This window comes from Acanthopagrus latus, chromosome 17, assembly GCF_904848185.1.
Source record: "Acanthopagrus latus isolate v.2019 chromosome 17, fAcaLat1.1, whole genome shotgun sequence".
NCBI lineage: Eukaryota > Metazoa > Chordata > Actinopteri > Spariformes > Sparidae > Acanthopagrus > Acanthopagrus latus.
This window is the reverse complement of record NC_051055.1, coordinates 1,414,001-1,432,671: the sequence shown is the minus strand read 5'-3', so window position 1 is coordinate 1,432,671 and position 18,671 is coordinate 1,414,001. Positions and strand designations below refer to the sequence as shown.

Here is an 18,671-nt window from a genome sequence, read left to right as displayed (position 1 = left end):
ACTCCTCTCCAAAATATTAGCACAAGACTAGAAGGCTTACTCCCTATTCTTATAAATGATGACCAAACTGGATTTATTAAAGGAGAACTTCGGTCGATTTAAACATGCAGCTTTATTGCTCAAGCTGCCCTTGACTTGCCAGTACCGAAGACACGAGCACATTTGGTCCAAACATTACAGGGCTCCGTGAACGGAGCGTTAGTGTTAGCACTCCGTTTTTTAATAGTCTTTGCTATGACGTTATGTTGCTGTGGGCTGATATAATATTTTGAAATAATAGTAGTAATGGCACTGGTAAAAAAAAACAAAAAAAAACGCCCCCTGTCGATGAGGGTGCCCCTAGCATTTGCCTATACTACCTATGCCCAGGGCCGTCTCTGCACATACACACCAGCACTGATATGTCTGTGATAGACCAGTATCCAGAGGACTTGTTATGATGGGCTGGTAGTTGCTTTAAGACCCAAAAGCAGTGAGAGCAGTGTTTAAGTTATTCATTCAACACAGGGGAAGCAGGCATGTGAAGCAGGCAGATGAATGAACCAGCTCCAGCTTGGGTTAAACTCCACCAGCAGTGCATTGAAGAAAGCTCACTGTGGCGGTGGTGATGGGTCAGCAGGACGGATCAGGAAAGCATCTCTGACACTTATCAAAGCATGACTGAGTGAACAGAGGGGCTGGAGGCTGGCAGCAGGTGAAGAGATATTAAAAGTTAGACCTTGAGCACAAATCGAAGTACTCGACCATGTGCCACTCAGTAATTGATGAAATCATCCGGCAGTGGGCATGGTGAAGAGCAGACTTTTTTTGGTGTGTGAGTGTGACCAGCAGATGAAGGGGCCCAGCCCAGCTTCTCCACAGGCCCTCTGAGACATACCAAGCACAAAAACCACCACACAAAAAGGCCTCGGATATGTCCAGATATGACAAGTCTTCTGAATTTTGTGATTTGTCCCAGTGCAGTTTTCAAAATTTAAGGTGTGAGTGAGTAACTCTGAATTTGGTATTATAAATAGTACTAAAGAATAGGTGTGCCTTCAGTTACATCCTGGTATATCTTAAATAAAACCCACAGTGGGTCCATGCTGTCTGGATTTATCTCCTCCTGACACCTCGACCACCACTGATAACTGTCTCATCTCAAAGGCAAAACATTTGGATTCCATTTAGTGCCCCTTCATGCTGAAATCGATAGTTGTCCACTCAAGCACTATAACAGCCCAACAACCTCTCCCTCCATTGGTCCAGAGGCAGCAGCTGCTTTCTCGCCAGCCAATCAATGTTGATCATCATAGTGAGGATATAGACGGGGAGCTGCAGGCCATATTGCTTTGTGATTAATGAGCTTATTACCAATGCAGAGAGGACCTTATCACAGCCGCACTGCCGAGGAGAGAGACACAGCCAATACACTCAGATGGACTATAGGGACAACACACACAACTATACACACAAGAAATACACAAGCATACACATGTAGCGACACAAACATGCATTCAATGCCTCTGTGTAATGACTGAGAACTGTGCTTTATGACACTGAATTAAAAACAAGCTGTGTGTGAGAAGTCACAGTCCATGCAGTAAAACACACACACACACACACACACACACACACACACACACACACACAGACCACTGGCTCGTCATTATTATACTTAAAGGATAACAAATGAATGACCCTTACATTTGCTTTCTTCCTGCAGGCCGGCCGTCAGCTTTTATTTGGAGAGCAGATTTTCTGCCTGTAGCCCGGGTGCAGCGGAGAGGTAGGGAATCACTGCAAATGAAACTATTCACTGTCCCTCTGCTGCCTTTTTCTTCAACAGATAAAGGTCAGCTTCAGTTGGGTTAGATTGCACTATTTGATGCGATTGAAATGCGTTTGTTGTTTGTTTCTCCAGTACAGGTACATATTTCATTTATGAGTAAAGCCTTTGCATGAACCTAGCTACACCTTAAATAGTAAATTCTGTTTCCTTACATGAATATATGTAATGTTCAGGCAGGGTTGAGTAGGAGGCCCCCATGGCTGATAGCCTGAGGAAGCTGCAGCGACTTCTCCTCCCAGAAGCTCATATTACTCATGTTGAAAGCTATATGAGGGTGACTCTAGATGAATTGTTCCTTTATTTTTAATAAGTAACACTTAGAGGCCACCTTCGGGAGACTCAGGGAGACATGTGGGAACTGTTTAATGCCTGATAAAGCCTAAAATACTGACTGAAGTCAAATTATTCCTACAAAGTAGGTATGTGATTGGTAATTCTTAGCCAGTGTCCTACAGGGCTGTGTAATATGTAAGTATAATAAGGGGAATAAGGGAAAAGGGAAAAGTTTTTAGTTGCTACTGACTTTGGCTATCAACTGTATCTCTGTCAGTTAAGATTCCCAATTATTATGCCTGTGTGGGTCTGGATCACCAGCCTGGTTAATAGCTGAAGAAACCATAATTAAAGAATTTTTAAGAAAATAATGTATTACATTTTTTCCTGGGTGACATGTGACTCAAGTCATTTGGTCCAAGTCTTAAGTCAAGTTCTAAGTCAAGTCAGCAGCCTGGTCTTAATAAGAACAGAGAAGGAACTAGGTATTAATGCCTGTCTAATAATGATATTATTGGCCAATTTATCTGACCTGTTCTAAAAGTATGGTCTTGCATTTAAGTTGTATTTCAATTATTGATAATTGGTTAAATAAATGATGTATTGAACAAACAAAAAGCCTCAATTTATTTTCTGTCAAGTCAAGTTGCAAGTTATCAAAACAGTGACCTGAGTCAAGTTGAGTTCAAGTCACAGTCACTGGAGTCCACATGTCTGGCTGCATCAACCCATTTTGTCCATCGGTGATCAGATAGTGCAAAACAGAAATGAGTTTTGTATAGTGGTATTGCACAGTGCAGGGTGAGGTCTATATGGAGCAGTGCTGATTGTACAGTCTGACAGCAGCAGGAAGGACCTGTGATACCTCTCCTTCACACACTTAGGGTGTATCAGTCTGTTGCTGAAGGAGCTGCCCAGTGCTGAGAGAGTGTCCTGCAGGGGGCGGGACTCCTGCACCAGCAGTGATGAAAGCTTGTCCATCATCCTGCTCTCTCCCCCCACCTGCACTGAGTCAAGAGGGCATCCCAGGGTGGAGCTGGCCTTCTTGATAAGTTTATCAAGTCTCCTCCTGTCTGCAAGATGTCAAAAGATTATAAACCAGGGTAACCCTTTATTATACCCATTATTAATGAATGGTACATTTATAGTTATGTAAAGTATCAGTCACAGCCCAGCAGATTACATGGAACATTTCAGTAAATTTGTGGAAGCTAGAAATTAATGTATGTATAAAATATAAATTAACGTGATATTTCAGATAAGAGTTATTTGCTGTTTCAGATAAAAAAAAATACCCCCCAAAAAAAACTTGTGACTCTCATTAGCTTCTATTCATTCTGAGTATTTTATGGCAGGCATAACTCACTTTGCTACTGAGTTTTCAGCTAATAAACATGACGCAAACAAGTGAATATGTTGTGGAGACCTTTTTTTAGGATTTATAAACCAGCTAAGGTGCAAAGCCCAAGTATGCCAGGCCACCCTGTGGTGAAGCCACATGCAGGCTCACAGAGGACATCTCTGGCTGTCAGTCTGTCCATTCAGCAAATCCTGCCCCACTAGAACTGCTCTCCTTCCTTTCTCTTTTTCTCCATCACAGACACAGAGACACACACATACACACACAGAATCCCCCAGGAGCTTGGCAAACACCTGCTCAGTTAGGTCGAGGGAATAAGCAAACTGCAAGCAAGCACACTGCCCTGCTCTCAAGGAATGCCATAGCAACCTTTTTTTTCCCTGCAAATAATCCTTTCAGTCTTTTCCTAAAAGTTCTTTTTTTATTAGCAAAATCTCCTCTAAATACACACAAAACTTGTTCGTGAAGGCTGAGAGATAAAGCTTGTATCTAAGAATGTTTTAATTAGTTTCAAGTTCTGGGTATGATTCAATCTGATAATCCTGCCTCTGCTTGTGTGCACCTGCTTCACAGCCATGAGTCACTGTAATCAATTTGCATTTGCACCCCTTGAAGTATTTAGCTAATTACATAATTGTATAAATTCATCAATATATTTTTAGTTATGTAACTCACACATGTAGCTCCTTGTGTTATAAATCATTTGATCACTATCTGACTTCATTTTTCTTCCATCATTTTCACATTAGGATTTATATAACAAGAGCACTCTCCTTCACCTGACTCAATCAACTAAGCTACATTTCGGTCTTATTACAGATCCTATCATTTAATGTGGCCTGGAAATGATCCAGCCGTGGTGCAGCCTAAAGGCAGTTACCTCCATTTTAAATTCTTCTGCAGGGAGGATTATAAAAGTGACACAGATTTTGGGCCGCTGAGCCACCGAGTTCACATTGACGCTAATTAGGAAAAGCAACAATTTAATAGGTGCCAGTAATATAGCACCACTGGCTCTATGACGACTAAATTTCACACACACACACACACACACACACACACACACACACACACACACACACACACACACACACACACACAGTAACATCCCCTTGCCATGGAGGAGATATGATGGTGAGGTTTTGCATTGTCAATCTGAGCAACATATTACATTTCTGAAACCTTCTAAGTCTGTGCAAAGAGTTGTTGTCTCGCTCCATTTTCACCCTTTGTACTCATCTTAATCTTGTCTCATTCCTTCTCTACCCCTTCATTCATCTCCTTGCAGGCTTGCCTTTTCCTTCCCCTTATCTTCCTTTCACTCTCCGTCTCTCTTCCGGTCTGTCTGTCTGTCTGTGGATGCCAGCTGGTTCAGTGCTGCTGCAGTGTGTCACACCTGCCAAACATCCGGTCTAAAAGGAGATCCAGTCACTACTTCTCGCTCCTCTTCTCTTCTCTTTCACTCCCCCATCATGCAATTATCAGAGACTCCACAGCCTCGCATGGCAAGAAGATGACACACCACTTTGTTATAATGTACCTCTCACCTAAGACACTGGTGATAGTAATGTAACTGTTCCTCCTTGAAGCACTGAGCACTGAAAAAATAGATAGTAGACAAGAACATTTAAATGAGAATACCTCAGCAATTCATGATCAAAACTAACGATATGTTCGACCTCTCCACCATCTGTCGCAGATCATTGGTTCCTACTGAAGATGTAAATTTTTTAAAAGCACGTCACAGAGTGGGAGGTTTGGGGAGTTTAATGTTTTTTCTGGGCTTTGAAGTACTATGAACTATGGCGTGCAGTGGTTCCATTTATGAAGATACATCACTGCATAAAAAAATGTAATGTCACAACATATATGTAAAAGGTTGATTGCATGAATTACCTGTAGGAACTACTGCAGTGGATTAATACACACTGAATGGGTATTTGTGACAGCACGACAGTGTAAGTACAGTGTGTGTTTAGAGTAATAAGGCATTTGGATTTAGTTTCAGCCTTATTTATCCCACAGTGGAGGAATTCACTTGTTACAAGAGCCAACAAGTATAGGAAAAATAACCAGACAAATACACATAAAGTTAAATAGAAAATAGATAGAAAAGAAGACACAGTAGAGGAATAAGATACGTGTTGGTTTCACTCATTGAAGCTTTCTCTGTGTGTGTGTGTGTGTGTGTGTGTGTGTGTGTGTGTGTGTGTGTGTGTGTGTGTGTGTGTGTGTGTGTGTGTGTGTGTGTGTGTGTACAGTTATTATGCCTGTGTGTTCCTCAGTGCGTCTGTAGCTTCCTCTAAGCACCAGAGACTTTGAAAGCAGACCATGCAGAGCAACAGACACAGACCAATGGCTTCTTCTAATGAGCAGACTGTTGTTAGTCTGCCGTGGGGACCCTGCTTCTGGGCTGGCACACCCTACAAGACTTTATGAACTAATTAAACACTCAAAGTTGCCGTTTAGACAAGAAACTCAATAATTATACTGAGCTGAAAGAATACTTCTGGAGGAGAAAAAAAAAAAATGCAATTTTTCATCCATATGCTACGTTTGTATTGAGATACAGAGTGGTAATGGCTAAGGCTGGTGCATGTTTGGACTGTCTACCAACCCAGAATGAAACACCTATTTATAGGAATTAATTCCATCTGCTGCTTTGCCATCGTCTTGATGGACCTGGAGATACTGTCATCTTCGCTTTGGAAAGTAAATGTGAATTGCACCCTTGCTGATTTACAGATATCTGTTCTGGTGACAGAGAGCCTGGAGAATGAGATGTCAGTATACAGTTTACTCAAATGTGCAAAACTACTGACTTGCCTGTAGTTTAGAGTTTTTGTTGCCTGTCAGTCAGTCATGGCTGCAATTAAGAAGTATTTTCATTATCAGTTAATATGCATGTCATTTCTCAGTCTAAACAATTTTGAAAATTGTGAAAAATGCTCACCATATATTTATTTGTGACACAGTGAAATCTCCAAGATGCAGGTGGGGAAAGGTGACGTGCTGGGGGAGGTGTCCGGGGGTCACGTGTGGGGTGCTGGTGGTGGCACCACCAGCACCCCACACGTGAGGGTGCTCTTTGTTTGGTGTTTTCTCCAGTAATGGCAGCGCCGTGTGCTCGCAGCCAGTGTTCCTCTTGCTGAGCGCTTCCCAAGATGGCGGTTGGGCACGGTGGCCGGTCGCGTCTGATTCAGGCAAGCCGGCAGGAGAGCAGGTAACTGGAACACCGAAGAGTAGGCAGGCAGGCAGGCAGGCAACGGTGACTCAACTAGGGCAAAAGAAACACCAGATGAGCACAACAGCTTCACAAGCCGAATATCACACAGAAACAAATGATTTACAGGGAGCCAGGTTCGAACTGAATACCTCTCAGGCTGAGAGTATGATCTGGCGATGAGTGGCTGGAGATCCAGGGACTTTATGGAGAAGGTTGATTAGTGGAGTGGTTTCACCTGGCGCTGCCTGCCAGGGGAAGAGAGAAGCCACGCCCATGCACCGGGAACACAGACAGGGGAGGAGACAAGAGGAGCTGACAGACACAACGACAAACAACCAGGGAAAAGCTGGAAGGCTGCCATGATACAGATCATGACAGGGTGATGGCGCAGGTGTCTTGTTTTTTTGACAAACAGTGGAAACCCAAAGTTTTCAGTTTTTTTCCAATTACAGTAAATCCAGAAAAACATTAAATCTTCAGGTTAACTGAAGTGAAACTCTTGCCAAAATGCAACCTAGCCTGTTTTTTGTTAATGTACCTGAGTCATATAAAAGCATAATTACGACAAAAGAGCCACTTTAAGATTTACCGTATTGTCGTTTATGGGTCAAACTCATTTTCAATGGCATGCTAGGGGCACTTCGATAGCATCATGCTGTTTTTAACACAGAAGGTTCAACACAACTTCAACCTTTGCTCGTAGTATCACCAGGGTCTCTACACATGAACACGAGCATTGGGAACATTGTTTGAGTACTCAGAGTTACTAAAAAGAAGTTTTTTGAACAACTCACATTAGCAGTTGCTTGTTCCGCTCATTTTGCCAGTTGAGAAGTATCGATCTCCAAATGCCACGTAACATGGAGGAGAGTTAAGGTGGAACGCTACTGTCTTCCGGCAACAACTATCCAGTGAGAGGTCACGTGACTTTTCCAGCTTTTGATTTTAGTATTATGTCTTATATGAGGCTCCTTTTTCAACTTCAAGGTCAATAATGTTTTTCGCTAATGACAAAACAACGAATTGTCTGTGCATTTATATGGAACTAAGCTTTAGGAGCATTCCAAATTTACTCACCTCCATGTCACATTGATGCTATCATAAAAGTGCCTAGCATGCCATTGAAAATGATTTTGACCCAAAAACGTCAATACAGTAAATCTTAAAAGTGGCTCTTTTGTTTTAATTATGCTTTTACACGAAGGTTTGACTTGGGTACATTCACAAAAAAGGTTGGATTGTGGCATTTTGAAGGAACAGGCAGATCTTTTGGAACTTTTGCATCAAAATGACAAAAATAAAGAAAGAGTCAATTACTTTTGATCGCATGCTAATGAGCCTCGTTCTGACATATTCTACAAATCTTACTATTTTGTCAAATTTTAGTAGCAAATTTTGGTCAAATATAATAATGTAAAGTATTTAATTTAATCAGATTCTTGACACTGAAGATAATCCCAACTCATTCTCATGTACTCTGGATGTAGCTTTCTACATGATGAGGATGAATTTGTCAACTCAGTGGTGCTGCTGTATGTAATAGCACCACTTACTTGGACAGTTCAGAATAGGGGCAAGATGTGGCAGGGCCTCGAAAAAGTCAAGTCAAGGCCTATTTGCCCCTGCAGTCACTGGTTTTGGCATCTTCCCACGCCGGTAAGGCTTTAGGTAGGGTCTTACAACTAATCATACAGTAGCAGCAGACAGCATATGGCTGCCCTTCCAGCTCGGGGTTTTGGCCAAATTGGACATAATTCATCTGGAGCATGGGCTTAAGGCCATCGGCTTGTGTGTGGGTTGAGCATCGTCGATGGGTTTGGGATTCTAAGACTGCTCCTGTTCTTTGCGAGGTGTCTTACGTAGCTTGGTGAAGAGATAGTTTCAATATGATAGAGAGTATCTCCCTACTTAAGATCGCTCAGAATCTTGTGTCAATCAAGTAAAATCTGAGTGATCATGCACACCTGTGTCTGTGACAGCCGGTGCATCTTAATAAATGATCCACGTCATCTGTCAGGTGGGGTCATTCTCTGTACATATGGAATATGGAGCTACATCAATAGTGTAATCTAGTACAGTAAGGAAAGGTATTAGTAATATTCCACAACTGTAAATTTAAGAATAGTTTCCTGTGAGGTCATGTTGTTGTATCAGTCGCTAAGGATAAGTGTTTCTCCACATTATTATTTGTAGAATTTTATTTTTCAATCATATTTGTCATCAAGTCAGATTTTTTTTTGCATTTTTCAGGTTGTGTGAAAATTTAACCAACCAACCAAACTGCTCATTAGCTACATGACTTTATGTTGAGTGGTGCTTTAACTTCACAGCTCCCCTCAGACTTCTATTTGCAGAGCTCTTGTCTCTCTGGCTCTGGGATCTAGAGAGATGTTGGATTGGCAGGCCGGGCTGCTGTCAGCATTATCTCTGTCACTTGTCCTCCTTGGCAGCCAGCTGTTCCTCCTGTGATAAGACTTGAGTTTATTTGAGGGCAGAAAATACTGGACCCAATCTGTGCTGTCCACCGATCACCGAGCCTCTCTCTCCTCACAAACTGCAGCCCATATTCCTCCCTGTCAGTCAGTCAGGTGGGGCCAAAGCTGAGCGAGCTTGTTTGTAAATCTCCTTTGTTGATTTTTTCACTCAGAAACTGTGAAATAGCTTCAGTTTTTTTCACAAGTCTGTTTCAGTTTGCCAGAGTTAAAAGCTGAGTTAATTCCCCAAAGACCCTAAAATAAGAAAACATCTGCTCAAGCAATGAAAAGAGCTCATAATGTTTCTTTTAAAGAATGTGACTTAATGAATTACAAATTAATGCAACGTCTCTGTCAGCCACCTTCATCTTCTCATTTTCCTCATCCTCTTAACAAAAGGAACGATGTTATATCAGTGAGGCCAATTTAAGGCGCCATCTGAATAACTGATGTAAATAGAATAGCTCCATTAGGAAACAGAAAGATTGCTTTTTTTCCAACGGCAGGCAGACTCTGTTTCTCTCCCCGTCTCCTTCTTTCCCACCCTGTCTGTGGACTGCATGGTAAGCACAGCTGTCTGAAGGCGGCGTGAAGTATGGACTGCTCCAACAGGAGGGGGAGAGATGGGCTGAAAGGGACGAGAGGGATCTCTGTGTTAACTGGGTGTGGCATGGCCAAGCTGCATCGCTGCCACTAAGCATCTGGCTGTTGGCCATGAGGTCAAAACCGTGTCGAAGAACAACTAAGCCAGCTACGCTAAGGTCTTTTACCTTTACCTGCAAAGGAAAGTTGATGGAGGACTAGCCCTCCTATAGAGCACAGTCTGTAGTCTCGGTGCTATGAAGTCCTACAGTTAACACATAATATGTTGTATTACAACTTTGCGTTTTGTCATTTGTGTTGTAGATGGCTTACTGTAACTATGTTGAATACTGTTGAATAGTTAAATGTATGACAATACATCCTATTTTCTAGGTTTTATTTATATAATATTTAAATTATATATATATATATATATATATATATATATATATATATATATATATATATATATATATATATATATATATATATATATATATATAATATAATATAATATATATATATATATATATACAAAATTTGATATGGGGAGTTCAGTCAATAGCCAAGCCCCCTCCCGTGACTCGGACCCCGCCCACCACAGAGCCCACAGAAGTTTGCACCAAAGGTTGACGGGCTCGTGGCAAAAGCGAGGACACAGGCCATCATCTGAGCTGTGGTACTGGCTGTAATCGGAAGTGCACTGGAAGTGGAAAAGGCTGAGTATGCCGATTTGGATTTGTTTAACTAAGTCATGCCCACTTTGACCAATTGTTACTTAACTATATGGCTGGCCTCAGGAGTGACCCCGCATCTGTACTGTTTCATTAGATTTCTATTACTGCAACAAAAAATGAGAGTGACAAGGAAAAATGCATTCATGTTGATTAGAGCGTGGTGACTTAACAAAGGAAAAGTGCAGCAGAAGTGGGCGGGGCCTATGTCAGAAAACCTAGCTCTGTTGGGGAGATACATGAATATGATGTTTCTGAATGTGTTCTTTAAAATGTGGAAGTTAAAGGCAAAAATGCATTTACATCCGTTATAGTGCCACCTATAGGCCAATTTGCATTAAATTTGTGATTTGGAACGTATTGGCTTGAATATCATTCTATCACCACAAATGTCTTTTACTCTTATTGTAACTTATCGCCCACCCTCCTCAAATAATGATTTTCATGAAAAATTCCAAAACATGGAACAACTGGAATGTTCTGCTATTAGGGAAAGACCTGAGTGAGGGCAGTCACTTATTTTCATGTAAAGTTCAGAGTATTGTCACTGATTTTTCCCGTAGCATTAAGTGTCGGAATAAGGAGAACAGTCTTCCCTGGATAAATCCAGACATTTTAAAACTAATGAAAGAACTTCCATTAAAAAGGGCCACTAGAACAAAATTGTATCATGACAAATATCACTTTGCCATGTTAAGAAATAAAGTGATAACAGGACTGACGAAAGCTAGGGCTGATTTCTTTATTACTATAATTAGTGAGGCACAGGGTAATCCTAAAATAATCTGGACTCAGTTAAAATAAACTCACGGGACTACATCACAATGCAGGAAGGTCAATTGAACCTGACTTGAATGGAAAGCCGACTAGAGACCCAGCTGAAGTAGCAGTAGCTCTTAATCGTCACTTTGTTGATTCTGTAGCAACTATTGCAAAGAGCTTCTCTACTGTTCATGTTAAATGTATGCTCAATAAACACACCGGAGCCAGCCTTCAGTATTCACACTGTCTCAGAAACAAAAATCACAGGTATTGTTCGATCTCTCAAACCCTCAAAAGCAAAAGATGTATTTGGTATGGACTCAACCATGCTCAAAGATATCAGTTCATCATTGAACAATATCACAAGGCAGTTTCCGAGTGTATGGAAATCTGCAATTGTCACACCAATTTTCAAATCCGGTGATCATCACTCCATCTGTAATTATAGACCCATCAGCATCCTCCCTATAATGTTTAAAGCTGCAGAGAAGTGTGTAGCTGAGCAAATCACACACTACCTGAATAAAAGCTCGTTCACCGTACATCCAATGCAATTTGGCTTCAGATCCAACCATTCAACTGAGACAGCTGTTGAAACTGTTTCTTCATTGAAAAAAATAAATCACTGCTAGATAAGCGTGGCGTTGTTGGTGCTGTCTTCCTGGACCTCCACAAAGCATTTGACACGGTGAATCACAGGGTTCTTTTATCCAAGTTATCCACTTTTAATTTTTCTGCTGATGCACTTAAATGGATTGAATCGTACCTTTCAAACCGAACTCAAATGGTTTGAATAAATAATCAACAATCTGACACCCTCTCCTTGTTTACTGGTGTCCCACAGGGATCCATACTTGGCCCACTTTTATTTTGTTCGTATATAAATGACTTGCCGTCTGTGTGTCCAGAGGCTCACATTCAAATGTATGCTGATGACACCGTGCTGTACATATATGGATTGACAAAAACCTAAGTTGCTGTCAAGCTCACTAATGCTATGGTGAAAATTACAGCATGGCTAAACCAGTGCTGTCTCCAACTAAATGTATCTAAAACTGTGTGTATATTTTTCTCCAGAACCAATGACTCTACTGAGAACCCAGATGTTCATGTGTCAGGAGAAAAACTAGAAATTGTTAAAGAATTTAAATACCTTGGCACTATTCTAGACTCCACCTTTAATTTCAGGGCACATGTAAAAACAGTCTGTAAACGGATTAAATTCAATCTTGCCAATTTCAAACTTATAAGAAACTCCATGTCCACCCAGGCAGCCACAATGTACATGCATTCAGTGATACTCTCTCACATGACCTGTTTGACGAGCTGGTCACATAACTCTAAAACCACTACAGTCTTTGTATAAACAAAGACTTAGAGTTCTGGACAAAAAACCAAGGCAATTCCATCCCTGTGCAATTTTAACAAAATACAATCTATAGAGTTGGGAAAACATGATTAAGCACAAAAACACGTCTTTTCTACAAAATCATACATGGCTTGTCCACTCCTCCACTCAGAGAATTTGTTAACATTAGAACAAATCCATGTCGGATCACAAGAGGAGTCACAAGAGGGGACTGCATTATTCCGTCTAGGAACAGTGCCTTTAGTCAGTCAGCCTTCTCTGTCGCAGTCTCACGGGAATGGAACGACATCCCAACATGTATCAGAGATCTAAACACGTATCGGTCCTTTAGTTCCAATCTGAAACAGTGTTTTTTTGATAATATGACCTGCCAGCACTGAACCTGATCCCCCTGCTGTTGCCTTCTTGTGTCAGTGTGTCTGTGATTTTGTCCTGCTTGCTTAGGTCGTCCATATAGTTCATTTTCACAGGGTTTTTTGGGGTTTTTTTTGTTTGTTTGTTTGGTTAGTTTTTGTTTGTTTGTTTATGACTGATAGACATGTTGTTGTTTTCTTTTTTTGTTCTTGTTTTTATGCAATGTTGTTGTATGTTGTCCTGTTGTGTGCATGTACTGTCTCTGGTGGGCTACTGCCTGTATGTGATGTGCATTCCTCTCTGTTTTCTCTCTTTATTTTTACCTTTATTTGAATTTGTCTGATACTGACCTGCATGCTTTATGTATTCTATGCTGTGAACTATTGAATACTTACAGGATATGTGGTTATGATTAATGTTTTATCAGAAAGTGTTGTTCTTATCTTAGTTAATGTGTTGTTATCTTAGTTAATGTGTGGTTCTTTTTTTTAAACCCTTCTTGTTATTTGCCTTTTAGGGGGCCTGTTTTTACATATGGCCAGGGACTGCAGATGAAAACTAGCCTTCTGGCTAAATCTGGTATATTTACAGAAATATTTATTAATATGCACTGTTCCAGTCAAATAAAATATAAATAAATAAATAAACATTATTAATAATATTGTTTAAAGTGAGCCTCTTATTGTTTAACAGAAAAATACATCATACAAACAGCAACTTTTGCAGCCTTGTCAGTCTGATGGCGAGTTATCACCTTTCTGTCATCACTAACATACTGATACACTCCAGACAAAGTCCAGACTATAGTTGTTATTTCACACACAACAGGAGACTCTCCGTGTCAGACGGGTTCTCACGTGTTGACTAAACTAATTGATAACGTAGCAGCGCTACGACTCCTTGCTAGCTAAGCAGCTAAACTTTAGCGCTGCTCCGTGTCTAGATCCTGCTTGGAGCGGGTCATTACATCATTGGTCAGGCGCACGCATGACCCAGAGAAAAAGCACCGCTAAAACAAACCACTGCCAGCCCGACCTTAACTCTCCACAGTTCAAAGCAAGCAATTCAAAACTGAAGGAAAACACCAACCTGTGCTTGATAGTTAATGGCTCAGTCTCCTTTCCCAAACTAAACTCTGAGGTGCGCCTGCATGAAAATGGAGGTTAATGCTAACAGCAACAAATTGTAATGTGCTAGTTACCTGACATTAATGTTAAAATTCACCCGTCTCATGCCGAGTTTTGACGGGCGACTGTTTAAAGTTACAAATTAAATTTTACGTTGTGTTCGGTAATATGGTTTAAAGAAATAAACGTCAAAACCACAATAGAAATTTGCCTTTTGCCAGCTAGCTAGCTCACAAGCAGTCCTGTTGAACAAAGCTAAAATGTATCATGAATTCCATTAAACAAATGATTGAGTTGGTGGATTATTTACATCCCGAATGTACCCTGATGAGGTTTGATGAGGCACATTAAGATAATATGTTAATACTTACCAAAGGGTCTTGGTGCACACCGGGTGATGCAGCCTCCACCTTCTGACCTTTTTTGTGGAACGAAGGTAGAACAATGAAGAAGGGACGCCCCCTTCCTGCACAAGCCTGCCTTGCAATGCAAGGGCAGGGCCCTATGTGCATGTCAGGAAAAGTCATGTTGCTTTATCTGCTCCCACTTGGCACTTTTGTTAGATGTTATTGTAGCCTGTTGTATGTCTGTCTGTCAGTAACTAACTATTGTATTGTGTTTGTCTGAAACACGTTGGAAAAAGAGGACTGTCACAGTTATCTTTATTAATAAAGCTTAATTAAAAATTTCGAAATTCCACCATGTAAAATAACACACAACTGTGTTAAATTGTACAGTATACTGTGTTAAGCGTTTAGGCTTCTTTACACATTTGGTGTTTAAATCAACACAATTGACACCCAATTCTATCCACACCAACACTCTGTGGACAGAATGTTACAATAAACAGATAAGACACTACATGGAGTTAAATTGACTCCAATGAGTAACACGTCATACTTCCAACACATTGACACAGAGAAATCAACTCTGTGTGTGTTTGTTAATAATTTGCGCATTTTTTGAGCAAGCAAAATTGTTTTGATAACTTTAGATCAGGTCCAGCTGAAGAGTGTATGTGCCAAGTTTCACGCAGATCGGACAAATTCTTGACCTTGTTTAGTGTGGAGCTACAACAGGTTAATCATGCTGAATGTCAGGGATGTAGTACAGTAGTTTATACTAGTAGAGGGCATTTTATCTTGACTTTCAGTTACTTTCAGAGACTCTACTTCTTTGTTAAAAGTCAAACCCATTTTTTGTAAGGAGGATTTGACAAACCATAGTAAAGGGAACACAGAGGAATCACTTACAATACAACATTTTAAGATATATTGTTTTACAAAGATCCATGGGCACAAAATGTTTTGGTTCCTACAGCCACAACTGAATGACAAGACCACATAGGAAGTGATCCAGTGCAACAGAAGGAAATAAAAAATACAAAACTGAATAAATCTGGATAGCCTGTGTGTTTGTTAAATTAACTGATAATCAATTAATATGATCCATTTTTGTTATTTCATTCAGAGAAAAAGTATCAATGCCAGGATGAAACATTTTAGAAAAAAGAGAAATGCAGGCAAATAAACGTGAAGCACCGTACAGCCCTGGGAAATAACAGCTGCAGTTCCATATCTGTCTTTTGCAATGAATATAAGACAGGCATCATCGTCACCTTATAAATATAAGTCAAACCTCGGATCTTGGTACTCCTTTCAAATTTTCATGAATTTGAAAGGAGTAACATGTTCTTTGCCTCCAATCCCATCATCTGTAGGACTGGAAGACAAGGATCAGATCTAAGTGCAGTATGTTCTGTCTGCATTCACTATTTTATGCAAAGTTTAAGTCATTTTCACAAGTCAACTCTGACTTTTTGAGGAAACCAAGGGACACAATAAAGCTCTGGAATGATGTGGTTTAGCTGCAAGGAAGGCTGGACAAGGGCCTTTCTCAGAGTTCATCCTCCTGCTGCTGAAACCATTCAGTCAGATATCCAATAAGAAACTATTACAAACCAAAAATTAACATAACATTTCGTAAAGTCCCTCTGTAAATACACACAAACCAGATGTTGGCGTTGGCTAGTTTTGGTTGTCGGTTAAATCTTTGTGCTTCTTTGCTTTAAGAATAAAACACCAAATTTTTGGGTCTCAAATGAGCTAAGGGTGGGTGGGTTTCCTTTTCCCCCTCATTCTGCATCTCTTTTTCCTCTTCTGACATTTTTTGTCTGAAGGACACTGGACCTCCGATGGGCCAGCTTGCCATTTAATTGTAACTGTAAAAGAACTTTCTTTCAGTACAATAACCCTTATGTGGCCTTTGTCGCAATTAGATTAACCAGAAAGGCCAGTGCACCTGATAAAAAGGGATTAGGAGAAATGTATTGCAAGTAGATGTGACATGGCAGCTTGAGGAAGAATTAGTGACCCGTCCTGGATTGGTCAGGCAGGAAGACTGAGCAGTACTCTCAAGCAGCTTGGTGGACATTATTTAAAGACACCCACTATAAAGGTGCAGAGGTACACAAGAGGCAGCCAGCAGGAAGTGTGCCTGAAAGTATATTTGAAATGTTGTTAAATGTTCAGGTCTTAGTCTTTGACTGATGGTGCTGCTTTTTCATTAGGGTCAGGACGGGCCAGTGCCTTAGGCAGTATAATCGACTGTTAGCAACACCATGCAGCCCCAAATAAGGCAAGAAAAAATATCTAAATAATTAAATGATTTACTGTTTTTTCTAACAATATTTGAACAAGATTATTTCTAAAACTTACAATGTAATTATTATAACCTGTTAAATAGGGCCATGTTTCCTGCAGCATTTAATGGCACATCACCCCCCTCTCAATTAGACTTACCCAGCACCGTCAACTCGCTGGACTTGCTGTGGCTCAAAAACACTTTTTTTTTAAATGTGGCTTAGGTGCTGTTACTGGCTGAGTTTGACCATCAGTGATTATTTTATGACTATAATGTAACACCCATTTGTCACATATTCTCCTCTTCTCTCTTCAGAGGCACTTTTGAAATATTTTGTTCCAGCGCCTGCAAATCCTCAGCCACCTGCAGACACCCCCACCTCAGCAACTTCGTGCGATCAGCAGCGGGTGTTCCTGTCCCCTCCATCTCACAAGACATCAGGTGCACATTCACAGCCCAGTGACACAGTATCAGACACCTACAAAAAGGCTGATGTTACTCTAATATTTCATTACATTTACATCAGCAGCAAGTAACATAGTTTGCACTCCCCATTATAATGTATTGTTTGTATATAAATAAAAACGAGATGGAAAGGAATTTGCCAGTTTGATCCCCAGACTGACAGGATGAATCTGGGAGGGGAGCATGAAAACAGCACAGCCTTCCCTCATTACCACCATCAGTGGCCTGAATCCCCAATGTAATAATTCAATAACACTATAGAAAAGAATATGACACTCAAAGCACCCATTACTTTCAATACTTTGGTGATGACATTTATGTTATGGGTCTCAGGAGTAAAGATTTCTGTAACAAATATGTGAGGAGGGTAAAAGCAGGACCACTGAGGACGAGGTGTGTTCTGTTCTGTTTCAGTCCAAATTGCCTTTGTTGAAGTGACGGGAGGGGCTTTCTCTTGCCGACCCCCTGGAGCAACCAGGCCAAACACCTCGCTATAACCACACCACATTCACATGAGAAACATTTAAACTTCAGCATTATTACTGGACATGTGGGTTTGCTTCAATAGTATTTCTAGTTTATTTTAGTAGTTTCAATGCAAACATCAATAAAATAACCCAAAATAACCAACTACTCTCAAATATCCCACATAAATGTGGTCACATACCTTTAGGCGGGCCACAATGACATACTTTTGCTTACATGTTGAATTCAAGACTTTTTCTTGTAATTGAGGTTTGATGAGCTGTCTATCTGTATTCTAATCCATCTAAATGACAAAACTGTTATCTTTCATTTTCACTGAATGAATCAAAACGAATTCTGTGCTCTCAGATGATTTTCGTTGCTCATGGCCATGTGATATCATTTGCAGGTCACAAAGCACACCAGCCTGCCCCAAACAGACAAGCTGGTTCACAGTCCTTCAATTGATGATCTCAGGACACAGACCTACTGGTGACTCCACTCACTGAAAGGCAATGTTATACTGAAGAGGACCACTGCGTGAAGATCCCTTCACTGTAAACCCACTTTACCGTGACATGATTTCAGTTTGCATACACAGCAGACTGCTTCAAGGTGGATTAAGGCTTGCTGCTGTTAAACCAAAGTTATTCTCAGCTCCATTACCGCTCTGTCCTCAATACTGAGGTGCTTTATAAATAGGCAACCAAACAGAGCACTGTTACATCTGAGGAGTGGCTTGACTTTCACTGTGCAGTCACACAAAACCTCTGCTAAAGATAACCACTGACTTTATTTTTAACAATACACACAATTTAAAATGATGTGACTCACTCCCTGATGACTTCTGAAGGGCCCCATGAATCAGTCTAGCAGTTTTAAACCCTAAGTTTCAAACACAATATTTACTTGAGAGCAAATTTTGCAGCTTTAATTTGATTTTTCTGTCTCTGTCTTATTTTCAGTGGGTTGAGTTGCAGTGTGTGACCAGGCATCAGGCACCAGA

At 40.6% G+C, this 18,671-nt stretch overlaps 2 long non-coding RNA genes across 3 annotated transcripts; both read right to left on the bottom strand.

Annotated features, from left to right (window-relative positions):
• Positions 1-3,507: 3,507 nt before the first annotated feature.
• Positions 3,508-14,515, bottom strand: LOC119006785. Of its 2 annotated transcripts, XR_005070890.1 has the most exons (5): positions 14,464-14,515; positions 6,840-6,935; positions 6,418-6,741; positions 5,724-6,330; positions 3,508-5,062 (listed from the first exon to the last, which is right to left on the bottom strand). It is a non-coding gene; the product is annotated as an uncharacterized LOC119006785 (long non-coding RNA). The 2 variants fall into 2 exon arrangements; XR_005070889.1 differs by lacking the exon at positions 14,464-14,515 and having other exon boundaries at positions 6,840-7,171.
• On the bottom strand, positions 9,300-14,112 carry LOC119006786. Its single transcript, XR_005070891.1, has 2 exons — positions 14,055-14,112; positions 9,300-9,792 (listed from the first exon to the last, which is right to left on the bottom strand). It is a non-coding gene; the product is annotated as an uncharacterized LOC119006786 (long non-coding RNA).
• Positions 14,516-18,671: the final 4,156 nt, after the last annotated feature.